Source organism: Corvus moneduloides, chromosome 18 (assembly GCF_009650955.1).
Source record: "Corvus moneduloides isolate bCorMon1 chromosome 18, bCorMon1.pri, whole genome shotgun sequence".
NCBI lineage: Eukaryota > Metazoa > Chordata > Aves > Passeriformes > Corvidae > Corvus > Corvus moneduloides.
The window spans coordinates 13,020,762-13,037,298 of NC_045493.1; the positions used below are offsets into that span (position 1 = coordinate 13,020,762).

At 44.3% G+C, this 16,537-nt stretch overlaps 1 protein-coding gene across 2 annotated transcripts in view; it reads left to right on the forward strand.

Annotated features, from left to right (window-relative positions):
* Positions 1-16,537, forward strand: part of TMEM132B (transmembrane protein 132B) — a 221,604-nt gene that overhangs the window by 42,487 nt on the left and 162,580 nt on the right. The window contains exon 1 of one of the 2 annotated variants that reach the window (XM_032127942.1): positions 10,926-10,930. The exons of the other annotated variant lie outside the window; for it this stretch is intronic. The gene's annotated coding sequence lies outside the window, so the exon portion shown is untranslated. Of the gene's footprint in view, positions 1-10,925; positions 10,931-16,537 lie in introns of those variants that run through there. 2 annotated transcript variants of the gene reach the window in all.

Below are 16,537 nucleotides of genomic sequence, written 5' to 3' on the forward strand. Positions count from 1 at the left end.
GGGCTGGTAAGCAGAAAAGGATCTGTGCAGGTTCCTGCATGTGGGACATGAGTGTCTTCCCTGTTTGTAGTCCAAGCTTTTTGGGGTAGAACAGAAAGGGAGGAGAACCAACTGATTCATGTTCGAAATGCTCCTTCAGTGTTGATAGGAAAAGCAAGATTGTATGTATGAGGCGTTGGGAATGACTGATGAAGCACTTGGGCCTGACAATGTATCCTGCTTTTCTTTTTTTAAGAGATGATCTAGCTTCTGCTTTCTAACCTCTTTGGGTATTAGGATCCATCCATCTCAATGGTTCCTACTCTGTTGCTGTTCTGAGTTTAGTCCTGGGTCAAAAAGTCCCAATAAGCCTGGCAAGAGTGGAAGACAGAGAGGCAGAATGCACTCTCACGTTCCCAATGTACAGCTTAGCCACGTTTTTCTAAGTGGTCTTGTTAAAAAGTGGGTATGCTTTAACAACATGCACAGTACCGAAGCCCCAGTTTAATTGCTGGTTACAGATGCTGCTTTTGATCCAAGCTAAACTTCTGAGCCAAGCTGAAGTTCTTACAGACAAGAGTTCGTGAAATTCTAAAGAGGAGGAAATCAGCATTAAAATAGCATTTGTAGAGAATCTTAAGCAAAATGTGCACTTTTCAGTGAAGGCCTTTGCATCATAAATTAGCAACATCTGTCCTCCTATTCTGTATGTCATTTCCTCTCCAAATCCCCTCCAGAATCTGCCATTTTTCAGAAGTATTCTTGGATACATTGAACTGTGGTTGAAGATGCTTCAGAAAATATGCATAAGCATTTGTCACTTGGATAATGCTTCTTAGTACTTGCCACTTTGCTGTATTTTAACAAACTAACCCTCCAAATATGGCTGATGCCCATGGTGAATACAGGCCAGTATCAGGATGAGATATCTTGGACTCAGGGAATTCTGTTGTAAATGGTGTTCAGTTGTGAGAAGTGGCCACTCTTCTTGTACAATATATAGTGGTGACTGGTAAGATCTGAGAAATTCAGAGTATGGCTTACAGATAAGCTCTGAGATAGCTGATTTTGCAGGGATGACATAAAGCAGGATAACCTGTTTTCTTCCCCACTGCTGAGATGCTGCTGCTGTCTCAAAGGGCAGGTGAACTCCCTTGGTTGTTTCAGGTGCAGAGTGTGCTTGAGTGTTCGTAGAGAAATAGGGCTGGGAGCGAACATAAAGGATCATCTTGTACATGCCTCCGTCCCAAGGAGAGCTCAGCATTACCTGTGAAGTTCCTTAGAGACAGCCTGTCCTTGTGGCCTCCCAGTGATGAAGACCTGGTGGTGCTCCCAGGCAATCTGTTTCAGTGTTTCACCGTTCAGTGGATAATATTGAAGAATAAAGTCCAATCTTGGAAAGCTTCTAAGTGTGAATGAAAACATTTAAAAATCAATACTGTGCTTTGCAAGGAGAAAATAAGTGTGCAATGGCACAGGAAAGAGATACCAAGCAGATTTAATGCCTGATCCAGGAGACCTCGCTCAAGCAGAAATTTCATTTTATTCCTAAATTCTTTTATTTCTGCTTTATGGATTTAATGGCCACTTGCACCATCTGGTAGTGGCACATCCTGTGCTTTGGTCAGTGCTGCGGCCAGCTTTGGGATGGACTGACAGACCTTTGGTTATGAAACCATCAGGCTGAGAGTATTTGTGGGGGACGGAAGCTGGCATCATCCTGGGGTTGAGCAGGACAGAGGCTGCGCATCCTCAGTCCCTGCAGAGATGGGTTTTCTCTGTGACCACTGAATCCCTGTGCTTCCTCGTGCCCTCAGGTGTACCCAGGCTTTGCTTGCCTCTGTTCTGCAGGTGGAAGTAGCTTGGAGGTGTCTTTCTGCTTCCCTGATCCTTTGGCCATGCTGGACTAGGCAGACGTGATTAGGAATTACGTGGCAGGAGGGAGAAGCCAGCTCTGAGCTTCGCTGAAAAAAACAGGCTTTGCTTTTTGGAAAACGTGTTGCAAGTACTGTAAATCACAGAAAAGACGGCAGAAAACATGAAGTGTGTAATGTATGCGACACCAGGCACTGAAAGGTCAGCGGCTTCATGCACAGGAGTAACGTGCATAAAAAATTAATGAGGCTCTCTAATTAGTTTGTTGTGGCGGAATTTTATTAATGAGACACAATTGATTTCTAGTTTGTGCTAAAAACATAATGAAGTGCAGTGAAAGCTGGTCTTCACAAATTTCAGGTTCTCATTGATAAAATGACAAGAGCTGAAGCTGGAGTGGGCTGCGCTGTGGGAGGCAGCACAGGCACAGTCCCAGAGCTGGGAATTGCACGGGGCTGTGGCAGGGCATGGATTCCACTTTCACTGTCCCCTTCCCACTGCTGCTCCCATCCCCAGCACCCCCATGCTTGGGCCCTGGTACTGTCAGGAATTCAGAATTCCTGGGATTCAATTCCCTGCTGTTGTGGGATATCTTTCTATTCAGAAGGTGAAGCTTATTTGCGTTGCAGGTTTTGCAATGCTTCTTGCTTAAGGAAAATTAACTTGTTTGGGTCTTCGTTGCAAGCTGTATATGCTGATTAAACATTTTGATGAAACACTGAGGAAAGAGTAGGATGAGGCTGTTGATTAGTTAGAGTTGAACTTTTTTCCTTTTCACTCCTACAGTTAGAAGAAAAGCCAGGCATTTGTTTTTATCACGGTCTATGTAATTAACCACATCAATAAATATACTGCATTTCTGAAAACTAATACTCCTGAAAAAACCTCAAACACATTCTGTTTAAAATATTATAATCTCTGGTGAATCGTGCAGTTACTGATGTTCAGACAACAGGTCTCTAAGACAGGAACGTTACAGGGAAAAAACTGGGTGAGCTCTAGGTCTGTATTGGTGTAAAGAACCTGTTTGAAACAAAGCCTGCTTGTAGTCTATGTCAGGGGCCCAACTAAACTTCTGCACTGCTCCTGGTATGGAGAGACAAACCCAAATAAATTCAGCTATGAGCCAAGAAGAAGAATGTTACCTCCTCTGGGCCATCCTCCATTCCCTCACAGACACCTCCAGTTTGTCTGGACACACGCTGGGGAGCTCCCTGGTGTGTGGACCTTGCATTCCTGTGTGGAATTGCTTTAAATTTGATGCTAAATGTGAGGGAACACACTTGATCTCTCCATGTGCAATCTTGTGCCTCAGTCAGATGTGCTTATACAAGAAGTGCTCTGATTTTCCTGAGAAATGATGTGCCAGGAGCCCAAGGAAGCATTGTGGAGCCTCTATCTGTATTAATCCTTTATACTGCACATTTTTCTTCTCTGTAACTTACTTGGGAATTGTTGAGAATTCACTTGGTTGCAGACTTTGGGAAGCCTTGATGGCTGCCCAGCAGACAGGTGCATTTTCCTTGCTGAGTTTGAGGAAGGCTTGTGCAGCAGCATCCTTGTCCTTGAAAGCAGCTCGCTGACAAGCAGTCGGAGTGCCACACTCTGACAGGTGGTCACTGCTGAGGTTAACCCCGAGTTTTGCCGTGGTCTTGCATTAGCAACTTTGATTGACAAGTTCCCCCTCCTGAGCTAATTCACCCTCCATCTTCATGTTTCTGTCTGCCCAGCCTCGCTCTGAGGGCCAGGAGGGTGGGGAGGGTCATTCACAGTTGGCTGCCTATAAATATTTGGCTCTAGTTTCATCTAAAATTCAGTGGAGATGGTGAGGTTCAAAGGGTGTGTTTGAAAGGGAAAGGGCTAGGATTTTTTGCTTTTTATTAACTAAGTCTTTATTTCTCTACCTTTTTTTTTTTTGTTTGTTTGTTTTTCCAAGCTTGCAGCAGGCTTTTATAAGAATTCTATAAGAATTTTCTAAGTTGTGGCTCTTGGAAGGGACTTTTGTCAGATGGGGTCTAGTGATGGAATTTTCCATGTCAGGCAACAAAGGATGCTGGTCTGAACCCTGCTGCACAGAGCAGTATTTTCTTGTGTTTGCAGTTCTTAAATGTTTTCTGTATGAGTAGAAGAACATTCCTTGAAGATTGGCCAGGAATAGATCTGGAATAGGCTGCCTTTGGGGAGCCAGTGCTTCCTGTTGATTAATTTAACATCCCACCTTGGTGATCCAAATGTACTTGCTGTGTATGAGAGGATGGGTGAGTAAAGATGGCAAAATAAGCTTTTCTGCCAGCAGATGAATTTGCAGGGCGAGATGCATCCAGGGCTGCTATTCCATATCCATGCACGGAGAGGCAGAAGCACCTGTGCCTCAGTACATCAGCCTTGTTCCCGTCCTCTCGCAACAGGACAACTCCTTACCCCGGGCTGAAATGATGGGACAGTGGGGGTGGTGAGGGAGCCTGAATGTCTTCGGTGCTCGGGGTGGCACTGCAGAAATGGGGATGGTGTGGGTTTCCCCCTACCTGGTGTGTTTGGTGGCCTTTCTTCTTGTCCCAAATTGGGTCTCATCTCTTTGGTGCTACATCTGACTGACAGAGCAGTGCTGTTGTTCTGGAGGGCTGAGTACAGCGTTGTCCCTGTGTCCTGACGGGACAAGGTGCCCTCTCCTCTTGTCCCATGCCCCTTCTCACTCTGGCTGAGACCTGTGCTTGTTCCTCAAGGATGAAGGAGGGGACACACTCAGGCTCCTTGCCATGAGATCCAAGTCTTCCAGAACAAAGGTGGTGAGGTTGGCAGAGGACAATACCTAACTGGCATGACATTTGTCATCAGTCAGATGTTGACTTTTATGCTCAGGCAGATGTTGAGGCCAGCAGATAAATACGCTGCCTGAGAAGTTATCTAAATAAATTTTCCAGATCAAGGCACTGTGCAAGAGAAGAGCCAAGAATAATTAATCTCAGAGTGCCTGGGAGAAGCAGCTGTTCTCCCAAAGCAGAGGGAGAAGCAGGGGTAGAAGGGGAGGTGAGGATGGTCCCAAGTAAACTGGTACAAATAGCACAGCTCCTCGGGGAGAATGCAGTGCTGGAGGGACTTTCGAGGCAGGAAAGTTTTTCTACCTGACTCAGCTGGGTTAAGGGCAAGACATCCTTATCCCAGAGGGGAAAGAAAGGTTTCAAAGTGGCTTTTAGCTTTTTGGACCAATCATTGATGGATTGGGGGTATTTTTTAATGGAAATAGTGAGCTGTCAGTCTGTGTACAGTCAAACTTCATTTCTGCTCCTGCCACCTCCTCTTTGCTCACTGCTTTTCCCGTTGCTCTCTCCGGGACTGTTGCCTCCTGCTTTTCCTTGGGAGTATTTTTCCTGCCTACTGCTGTCTCTTTTCTCCCTGTGCTGATTCAGAAGGCCAAACCTGTCAGCCTTGAAGAGTATCTGAGCTCAGGCTCCGTGTTGTGCCTCTCCTCTCTCTTGGCACATTCCCCCTTGACAAGCATCCTGCTGCAGCTGGGCACTGTGGCCTCGAATCACCTGTGGGTATCTAAAACGAGTGGGTCCCTTCCTTGGCATGCAAGCCAAGCCCACCTCAATTAGCAGAAGTGGGAAGCACCTGCATTTCCTTTAGTCTCAGTGGGAGCTGCAAGTGTTCAGGCCCTTTTGAGAACAAGCAACTTTTTAAATGTGTGCAGAAGTGTTGGATTTGATTTGTCTTTTAAGTGCTGGCATTTGAGATTTCTGATGTTGCTGCTGTGTGTTTGTCAGTAGAAACAAGTACAGATGGGAACTTGGATGGCACCAGTTTCCCACTGAGCCTGGGGGTGTCTGGCTTTACGGATCCCAGCTCCCGGCGTGGCCTGTGTCACTCACTGAAGGCTTGTTAATTCTGAAAACCAATCTTGAGCAAAGTCCTAGACTAATATTTGTCTGCTTCCCTTCAAAGATTCAACATCTAGTGTGCTGTTAGTAGATTCCTGGCAGTTGCTTCTGATATTTATTTGAAATGCTGATGTTCCAAATGAGTTCTGATCCAAAGTGCTCATCCTGCAGGTGGAAATTTTGCCTCATAAATTGTCAGATCATTATCAAAATCATTACTTTTTACATTTTTTTCCATATTTATTTCACACTTGCTCTAGATCTGCACTTTTGATCCACTGTGGGTGTTTTCTGTATTTTAAGTTCACATACTACAATGCAGTTCCTATCCCAGCTCTGAAGGAAAACACAGGACCAATTTTAATGACAATGTACAATTGTACTGACATATTCCAAAGCCTGGGGAAACCTGTCCATTAAAAAATAATGGAGTAGGAAGTCCTGGCATAAAGTAAAGCCTTGAGTGAAATTCCACAGCTTCATGGACTGTTAATTCTTTATTAGGTTTTCCTAAGACCGAGATAAAAGACATTTTATCTTTTTTAAGGTTTGCATTAACATGACATTGAGTTTTATAGATACATTGATCTTCATTTGGCTAATCGAGAAAGGGTAATAGAACTGTGTGTTAAATGCCAGAGCAAAGATAACTCTGTAACACTTCAAATGTTTGTGTTATTTTTATTTATTAAGTTTTCTTCAGATACAGAACTGTGGTCAGTGTCAAGTTGTAAAACTTCTCTCACGGTATATTTTTATGGGCTGTCCTGTCTGATTTTCTTTTTTTTCTTTTTTTTTTAGCTGCCTTTGCTTTCGAGTTAATTTGGCAGTGAAGTTGATGTGTCTTCGCTAAAAACTAACAGAGAGAATTGACAGGAATTAAAAAATACTGTTGTGTCTGATGGATTCTTGCTTCTCTTGGCTGAGAGTGTTCTTTTTACAGTATATTTCAGTCTGAGATGGAGCAGTGAAGTGTGTCTTTGGATACAGAAAAAAGACCTGAATCTCACTGATGGCAATAGATTTTTTCCTGCTGCTGCCCACGAACAAAGATTAAGGTCTGCAATTTTCCAGAAAAATGTTCCAGGCCATGGACATGGCTGGGACGAGGAAAGGTGGCACATGGAGCACGTGGGAGGATAAAGACAATTCTTTATCCCCTTCCCCTAACAGTGAAATCTGGGCTTGGTGGAAGCTGGAGAGACTTTGGAATCCAGTCAGGGGTTTCTCTCTGCTCTTTTTTGGGTCAGCAGCCCTTGGTAATTGTCACTGCCTTGCTTGTCTCGGGAGGCTGCGTCTTCTCCCGGGGTTTAATTGTGCCTGTCTCCAGAGAAACAAATCCCTCACACCAGACCCACGGTGTGCGTTTAATAAGGAAGTCTCTATGGATAAAACTTTATTAACAGCTGTCATTATTAATGAAGATTGTGCAGTGGTCGGTGTACTAGCTCTGTGGTGAAGGCATGTGAGAGGGAAACAAAATGAAAAATTATTTTTGCCTTCTCTGTGTTGAAATTGTACATCCTCCATCAGTTCTGTGCGAGCATAAGGGAGGGCCAGAGGAAAGGATTGGATTGTTGTGGTTCTCTGCAGCTGGAGAGAGCTCAGCCCCAGCTTGGGTGCTTGTTCCCAGCCTCATCACATCTCGAGGCCCCTTGACAAATAGGGAATGAGTGAAGCACCAAACCAAATCCCCAGAGCAGCGCTGTGCTGATCACGTTCTCTGCTTGTCAGCTCTGAGGGGGGAATCTTCCTCTGCTGCTGTTGAAAGGCCTGCGAGGACTTCACTGACAGTGAAAGGGCACAGGTTGGTTGGCTTCAGAGATGGTCCCCTTCATTTCCAGGGTTTATTCGATCCTTTCCTTGCCAACCACTCTTGCCAAGCCAAAGCATCAGAGCAGCTCAGATCTTACATCTCATCCTCAGCTCCCAGTCTCGCAGCCTCTAGCAAATGCTTATTTTAGCACCAGCTGGCTCTGATCCCTTTGAACTCTCTGATATGAGATTAAATGTTAATTTATTACATATCATTATAGGATTATATGTTATCTCTAGGATAATGGAATCCAAATGTTAGAATAGCATGTTTGAGATTTAGTGCTTGTACACATTTCCCTCCACTCAGGAAACTAGAATAGCTAAAGGCAGGAGATTGAACAAGAGGTGAATTAATCTGTCTGATCACAGCTAGCTGAGAGCTCAGGCTTTGGAAGAGCAAAACCAGAGGTTCATAATCTTTTTGCAGAAGCAGAGGAGAAGTTGACGGAATTTTCTAAAAAATAAGTAAGTATGAAGAAATTGTTATCTGCTTTGGCTGTTCCATGGGCAAAATCCCATGGATAAATTATGCAGTGTGAATTATGTGCTTGGCTCTAGATAGAAATGCCAGACAAAGCAGAGTGCTGAAGTGACCTGGATGCTGAATTTCTGCAGAATTTTATTCTCTAGGCTGTGGCTTGGTGAGCAGTACTGGATGTAATAAGATATGACTTGAACTTGAATTGACTCAAGCTTGAACTGCACTTGTGATTTTTCCACACAGAGGTTTATAGGTGATGCCACGAAGCAGAAGGTGAACACGGCTCTTTTGCTGTCCCTGTCGCTGCCCATGATGGCATTTTCAAATAGGCAGATGCTGAGCTGTGATGAGCTGCATCCTCAGCACACCCAAATGCTGTGCCCAGGCATGTTGGGCTGTGATAGTGATGTCCTGTGACTCTTATTCAATTTTATAATTCCCCTGTCATTGAGAAAAGAATTAGATCCAGTTTTTGCCTTCCCAGGCAATCTCAAATCTGATCTAATTTACTCCTCTTGACTCTTGGAGGGTTTGAAAATGCTGTCAGCTAATGCTCATTATCTTTTATTGCATTAATACACTGACACAAGTGAACCACACAGCAAGTATGACCTCATACAAATTTTGGGTTTGCTCAAGAGTTTTTATTCTTTGCCTGTAAGTTAGTAATTGTCTGTGAGCAAGGTAACTGTATTTGGTGCCTCACAGCATGAAAGTCATAATAAGGTTTCACTCTCTTTACACACAAATATTTTGACAAGATCTCCTTGAACTGCCTCCTCCGGAGCTATTGGGAATTTTCACTGTGCTTAGAAAATCAAACTCCAAATTGCGAATCGGCAACAGAAAGAGAAACAAACACCCAAGAAGTCCTGGGTGAGGCTGCAGGCTCCTTCTGCTCTCCCCGAGAGGAGCCGTTCTCCACGTGTGATTGACAAGCTGCAGCCTTTGATTGCTGTAGTAAGAGAAGAGTGGTACCGGGGGAGGGTTATTTTGTCCTTTCTGACAGCATCTACCATAAATTTGTAAAATATGTCAAATGTGTATTCATAAAGTAAAATAATGCATTCAAGCATGAGAAATTATTCTTTGTTCTGGTACTGGGATGTGCTTGAGCAGGACTGTTTCAATAAGCAGGGGAGCAGGTCAGCAATCACACTTGGAATGCAAAGCTCTCTCACTCCGTAACAAATTAACGGAGTTGCTCGCGGCTGTTGTCATTCCAAAAATAAAATGTTGAATTAAGTAAAGAAATCTGAGACAAAACAGAAACTTTTGTTCTGGATATTTTGGGCAGCGGAAAAAGAAACCAGGCTGTCATTAGAAAGGAAGGATTCGTGTTTTCATGTGCTGTTCCTTGAGAGGCAGACATGAATTGATAACTCAGTGATGTCTGGACTGCAGAATCAGGCCCGTGTGGTTGCTCCTGTGGGAGTCAGAGAGCGTATATTGCTCTGGGAGTCTGCTTAGTGTAGTATTGGTTGCTGGTGAGGGCAATGCAAAGTGCAGGTTGAAGCCTGGGTTCAGAGAAAAAAGGCCCAGGTATCTCTGAACTAATAATGGGGATTCTGTAAAGCCGTGCAGCTTTATTTTGAAGCAGCTAAAAGGCTGCATGACCTCACAGGTCTCTGTCCTGGAACTTTGTAGCTTGTGCTTAAATTCCCCAGTGGGAAAACTCCCTAACACAGGGAGGCTGCACACACTTGAAATGACATCTGTGCGTGTGCATTTGCAGGATGGGGACACAAACCTTGCTGGAAGCAACCGCCTGCACCTCTGGAGTTCAGCTGCGAGACCTAAGTGAAAGCTGACTTCTTTCCACAGCCCTAAACACTGCAAAGGTTTAGCCAGGAATTTACTGTCTACGCTGCTAGCGGTCCCCAAAACCAGCATGGGTAGTCAGGGTCACCAACCTGCTCCCAGTGCTCAGGCAGAGCTGAGGGGCTGCTGCTCCACCTGGATTTTGCTGTGGGTGTCTCTGTTCTGTTTTATCTCAGTCCCCAGCAGGGCCATGCATGGCATAGACTCTCCTGGGATTACAGTCACAGTGGGATATGGATGTGTGCTGGTGAGACAGAGGATTTTCTGTGCATTCAAGACATATCTGTGTTCTTAATGACTTTACAGGGGGTTTATTGTAAGCTGCTTTTGTGGTTTCACATGGCTCTTTGGGCCCATCAGTTCAGAGCTCGTTTCCTCCAAGAGCTTTGAAACAACAGGATGGAGAATCCAGTGAAAGCCCATTGTTCTGGAGAAAGGCTTTGGACCAACCTTCCTGCTTTCTGACAGTGCCTCTGGAGAATCAACATTTTAATATCCTGTAATTTTCAGCTTATGCAAGGAATTTTCCAATATCTCCAAAGAGAGATGCTTACATGGGGAGAATCAGAAGTGCTCTAAAATGATGTGCTTGTGTAACCTGTGGATGCAGGAATGTAGAAGGTCTGTAGTATGTAGAACATCAAGTTCCTTTGTTTGCCCACAAACAGCAGCAGAAACTAAAAGGAACTAATTTTGGGTTTAGGTGTAATGCTCAAGGCCACTGAATACAGTCAGAAGCTGGGGTTTGTAAAGAGAAGCACAGCCAAAATCTGGGTCCTTCAGGAGCTGAGGGGGAGGGATCAGCCCAAACCAGGGGAAAAATTATTGCTTAGAGGAAAAATGGAAAATGCTGAAGCAGATTTAGGGAAGGATCCCTTTGAAATAACATTTGCTCCTTAAAATGGGACTGCAGGAAATGCATTCAGCACTGTGTTTCTCTGCGTTATTTTAAAGCTGAACTCAATCTGAGAGTAATGGCAACCTGCCTCGGTGGTTTGGGAGCAAAACAGGCTTCCTGAAAATTTGGGAAGAGGAGCTGAGAGGGACTTCCTAGCTCCTGGAAGGCACCTGTGCCGTGGTGTTGTGGGGTGCTGTTTATGCCAGTGCCCCTTGCTGCCTGCCCATCCATTTGGGGTGCCATTTGCTGGGGGGGAGGGCATTTACCCCAGTCCTTTCCTGCTCTGCCAGGGAGGAACTTCGTGAGCAATGGGGACGCACTTTGCTGTCCAACAGTAGCTGCTTAGATCAATATCTGCAGCCAGAGAGTGATTTTAATAAAAGGACTCTCTCTCAGCTTTCCTATCTCCATGACAGATGGACCCCAGCTAACATAAATCCTGCCCTTTCTCCTGTCAGTCTCTTGGCTTTGTGTGACGTGTAGATGTTTTGACACTGAATACAAATATTTCACAGTTGGCTAATGGTTTAGAGCATATATTTAAAAGATTTACTTTTGCAATCACCTGGTGCCTTTAGTGAATGTGTTTGCCTTGTAAAGCTTCTCTGTTATTTGAAGAATATATCCACACACTCCCATACATGTATTCATTTTCTGTTGTTTATGAAATATCACTGAGGGAAAATGAGTTTTGCTTCGGATAATGGTAGGGAGCCCTCTCCTAACCTTCTTTTTAGCAATGAGAACCTCCAGTGGCCATGACAAACCTTATTTATCAGGTGCCAGTGATGCCTTTTCCTGGTCTTAAAATCAAGAGTCATACACGGTTAGAAGGGGAAAAGGGATTTTACCTTGGTATTTATTTTAAGGATCCTTAGGTGCACACGTCCAGGTCATATGCACCGAGATGCAGCCCCCCGAGTCTATCTCTGTGTCCCTCTCTCTGTGTCTCTGTGTCTCCCCCCCCCCCCAACATTGGGTATAACATTATAGGTTTTACTAATTAGCAGATCTATCAAAGATTCCCCAATGAGAAGCTCAAGTGAGCCCCCCACACCAAGGAGCCTTCCCCTGGATGGTTCTATCTCAGTTTACAGAATGTGTTCTGGAGAGGACCTTGGGGTCTGGGGCACACTGATCCCTGGCTACAAAGCTTCTAAAATGTTTAGTCTCTTAGTTTGTCCAAGAATGTAGGCAAAAAGCACTAGGAACACAGAAGTTGTAAAAAGGTGTAATAGGGGTATAAAAGAAAAGGCAAAAATCTTCATGGCATCACCAGGAGGGATGCACTGGGGTTATCAGTGCTGGCAGCTGCTTTAGCAGTTGTTTCTCCTCTCCAGGTAACCAGAACAAAACCTCTCCATGGTTAATCAGGTGTTTTTTAAACTTCAGTTTAACTTGCAATAGTAGCTCTGTCCTTCGGTTCTTTCAGCTGATGAATTTGTGACCTTTAGCCACTGTACTAATGCCTCTAATTGTAAGTGGCAGGACAATTTCCCTGTTGCTGTTGTATAAGAGACACAGAGAAACTTGCCAAGAGCAGCCTTTGACTTTTAACCACGGTATTAACAACCCTGGTCGAAACTAAAATGGCAAGTTAGGCCAGTGATCAGCCCAGCAGGGCAAGCTGAGCCGTTGCAACAGCCACAGTAAATGAGAAAACTGATGGGGGATGTCCTTTCTTGGGCACCCTCCCTGCTCTGAGGTGGGGGCAGCCAAAGCAGCTTTGTCGGTGTCTGCACTGAGGTGGCCTTGGCTGTGCTGATGTGATGTGGGGAGAAACTCCCTTCCACCACTCAGGGAATTGGTCTGGGCAGGGAAACGTTAGTTCTGCAAACACCTACACTGCCTCTGTCAGAGGAGGCAGGAGCTGGACAAACCCCGTGACTGTCTCCCAGTTCCGCTTGGCTTTTGGAGAGGGAATGTTCACTGTGTCCCCCTGCTCTCTCCATGCTCACAATTTTCCTCTATAGACTCACCCTCAGTCTTTGTTCTGTGTCCTTCATCCATTGAAATGATCCTCTTCTCCTTAATGGAAAGAATATTTTACACCCAGGAGATTTGGGCAAGAACTCCCTTTCCCTGTGAGGCCACGAACACTTGGCTTAGGAACACCATTATCCTGTGGGTTGTACAGTCCGTGGATGGGACCTCACTGTGCCTCTGTCCAATATACAGGCAATACTACAGGGGTATGTGTTACCCAACTTCTAGATTTTCCTATCAGACATGTTTGAATAAATAGTTTGAACAACAAAGATTTTGGCCAGAAATGAGAGTGAGGCAGAGATGAGTAAATAAAACATGGGATGACATAAAGATTTTTATGGGGTCTTGGCATGGGCACATTACTCACAGCTGGTGAAACCATCCCCCTATATTTCAGGAAAAGCTATTTTAGGGATGTTTAAAGAGTTTTTAAATTTTTTTTATTGCGACTGTTTTCTCTATTACTCCAGTCCATAAAACCAGGTGCCTTGGTTATCATGTTTCCCACTGTACGGGGTTCAGAGGGAGCAATAAATGCCTCTAAAACTTACCTGAAATGCCCTTCCTTACACATGCCACAGGTTCAATGTCCTGTATCTCAGGTCCTTCCAGGCCTTAACATGATGGTAGCCTGTAGAGCAAAGGGGATCTCTCTCCACCCTGATAGAATAAAATTTCCACTTTGTAACTATCGAGGTGCTGGATGTTTGGATTAGGAGCTGTGACAAGTTTAACTATAGCAGGCAGTGTTAATTTTTCAGGAGGAATTTGCTCTCCTTAGGTTTGGACAACATAATTTTGAGTAATTTCATATTTGGGCAGGAATTGTTCTCAAAAAGAAATAATGGTGCTGGGGTGGCAGATGGGTGTCCTGTCTAGGAAAGCTGAACCCTCCTGAGAGGTGAATTTAAGGTGTTAGAGTGGAGTGGTGCATTACACACATACTTACATTTCATTCTAGTATTTTTATTTTTTTTTTAAATTTCAGACTGTTGTCACCTTTAAGGTAAAAGAACTCCATTCCTTGGAAATAAATGTACCAATTGGAGAACAATTCTGCTGTAAAGATAATGCTTCAGCTGCAGCTTTATACCTGATAAAATCTTCTTATCCAGGCAAATCTGAGGTCTGCATGGGCTCTCATGAAATTCCGAGGAGGTGGCACAGGAGCTTTACTGCTTGGGCTGCACGCTGCTCCCTGCTTCGGATAAATACAGGGTCCATTCTGATGAACAGGCTGGGCCTCCTCCTTCCCAGTAATAACGCTGTTAACAATCCTCTTCCCAGAGAACACAAATAATGAGGTACTGGCTTAACAAGGCAGTTCCTCAACCCTTTATTAGCAGAGCCTTGTTTCCTCGAAAAAGGATAAGTCTCTAATCTGCTGGGTATAGCGCTGCTGTAAGGGTTTTTATTTTCAACTAAGTGAAAAGCCAGGGTAAACTTTGCATGTTTGTTTGATGCATTTACTTCACCCTATTTTGTTTGCTTCAATGTCCTTGTTTAATGTTGTGGCACCTTGTTTTGCAGTTGCTTTTGGGATCACCTGTGACGTGTTGCAGGTGAGGGAAAGCAAATTAAGAGTGACTGTACCAGGTCAGGGCACAGACCCATCTGGCCCAGCAGCCCCTTCCCAACAGCACCCAAAAGCAGATGCTTGGTAGGAAAGAGCAAAATCCAGCAATCACAGACAGTGCTTCCCCTAAAAGTGCTCTCAGCAGCCTGGGGCGGAGCTCCTGCCTTTGCCTAACACCGATTTAGGGAGCACAGGGAGCGATGTTCCCTCTGGAGTCCGATGCTTTGTGTTGTCCTTGCCAGGCTAATGGCAATTTTGAGCCGTTTTGTTTTTCTACAGTTTTCCAAACTTTTGCTGATAGAGAACCCTGAATTAATCTTCAGGCCTTTTGGGTATTGGATTACACTCTGCCCCAGTCCTTTCTGTGACAGCAGTGCTGGAACTGGCATGGGATGCTAATCCTTCTGTACCTTTTCACTCAGTCGTAGAGGAAAATGCATGAAAGCAAATTGCTAGTCCAAGCTAAATTTAGATTTATTCAGTTGGAGTTAATTATAATCTTTATTTAGTCCCAAGCGATGCCTTCTTATCATACACTTATTATAGCTGAGAAAATTAATTTTTATTCTACCATAAAGGTGAATGTAATAATCTGGGTTCAGGGAAGGGATTACTTTAATAAGATTTATAGGCAGCCTTTCAGACAGCAGGGTTTTATTACTATCTGTAGGTGGCCTTGCTGCACATATGTCTTTCAGTATGGGTGACTGTGCAAAATGCAGGCAAGCTAAAAACTCTAATAAGCACCAGCTCAGAAACTTCACCATCCAACTTAATCTGCTGGCAGTGGCAAGCAGGCAAAGCACTTGTCTTGCTTTGGAACACAATAATACAATTTATGACTGAATGTGTGGCCTGATCAGGGGTTTCATTCATATGCATGGTTTAATTTTGCACTTAAAAACGTATTTTAGTAGGCAAAAGATTTATGAGGCTAGAGATGTTGCTTTAAAGCTTTTTTGGAAGCAGAGTGCTCAGTAAACAGAGGCATGTGGTTTCTCTATTACTCCAGTCCATAAAACCAGGTGCCTTAGTTATGTTTCGCGCTCTACAGGGTTCAGAGGGAGCAATAAAAGCCTCTAAAACTTTTGGTTGGAGAAGCTTTAGTGAAGAGGGAGCCAACAGCTCAGATGTGGCAGGACTGCTCTGCCCATGGACCCCTGAACCTGCCACACACGTGTCTGCACTGGCCACCTTCGGCGCCCGAGTTCCTGGGTGGAAATGGGCTCCTCCCAGGGCTGATCTCTCACCCTGCAGGTATCAGTGTCTGGGAGAGGATGAACGAATTCCAGACATACCCTGATTTCCTGAAAGGGAGGCTGGAGTGTGGCTGGGCTTTGACACCCTTCTGGAATGAGATGGGCTGACTCCTGCGGAGGGTGGCCAGAATGTGCAGCTGCAGAGGAGTCTGGGCAACGGAAGTTTGACTCAGGCATTTGGAGATAAGGATGTGAGACATTGTCCCAAGCCAACAAAAGTTAATTAACCTCTCTTCAGTTTTAGATGTTTGGATTAAGTTGAATTTTTTTTTTTTTTTTTGAATTGCATCCTTTTTCTTGTCTTTCCAAACCAGCTGCTGGACCAGCAATGTTTTGCAAAGCAAATCTCTGTCTCCACAAATGTGTAATCAAGATTGAATGTAAGGACTGTGAATTGGCTGTGAGTCCTACATCAAGTTCTATCCTTACATCAAATTAGGGTAAGAAGAAGAGAGAATGAGAAGAGCTTTAAGGGATTTTATCATCTTTTCTCACACTATTATTTTTTATATCTTGACAGCTTCTGGTCTGATTTTAATATTAAAAATGTACTGGGAGCTCTTCTTAACTCTTTCTTGCAGTATCGTTTGTACTTTCAAATTATTCTTACTATTATTACAGCTGAAAACACTAATTGTCATTATGGCTCTTTTTCTGTGCCAGTGTGGTTCACTGGATAATGATGTCAAGCACTAAAGGAGTAAGGCTTGTTTGTGAATGGAAGGTGATGGAATTTTTCCTAGTTTAGTTGGGTGATGGAAATTTACCCCTCAGGGGGACCATGGAGGGTTCTTCTCATTTTCCTTATGAATGTAAAACTGAGGAGATGAGTCACAGGATGGGCTCTGAATGTGGGAAGTAAACAGTGACATCTTCCTTTCCTGGGTGTTTCATTCAATTTTGGGTGAGTCAGGGAGAGCACGAGGCGGGTGTTCATCCAGGCTCCCTAAATCCTCGCACAAC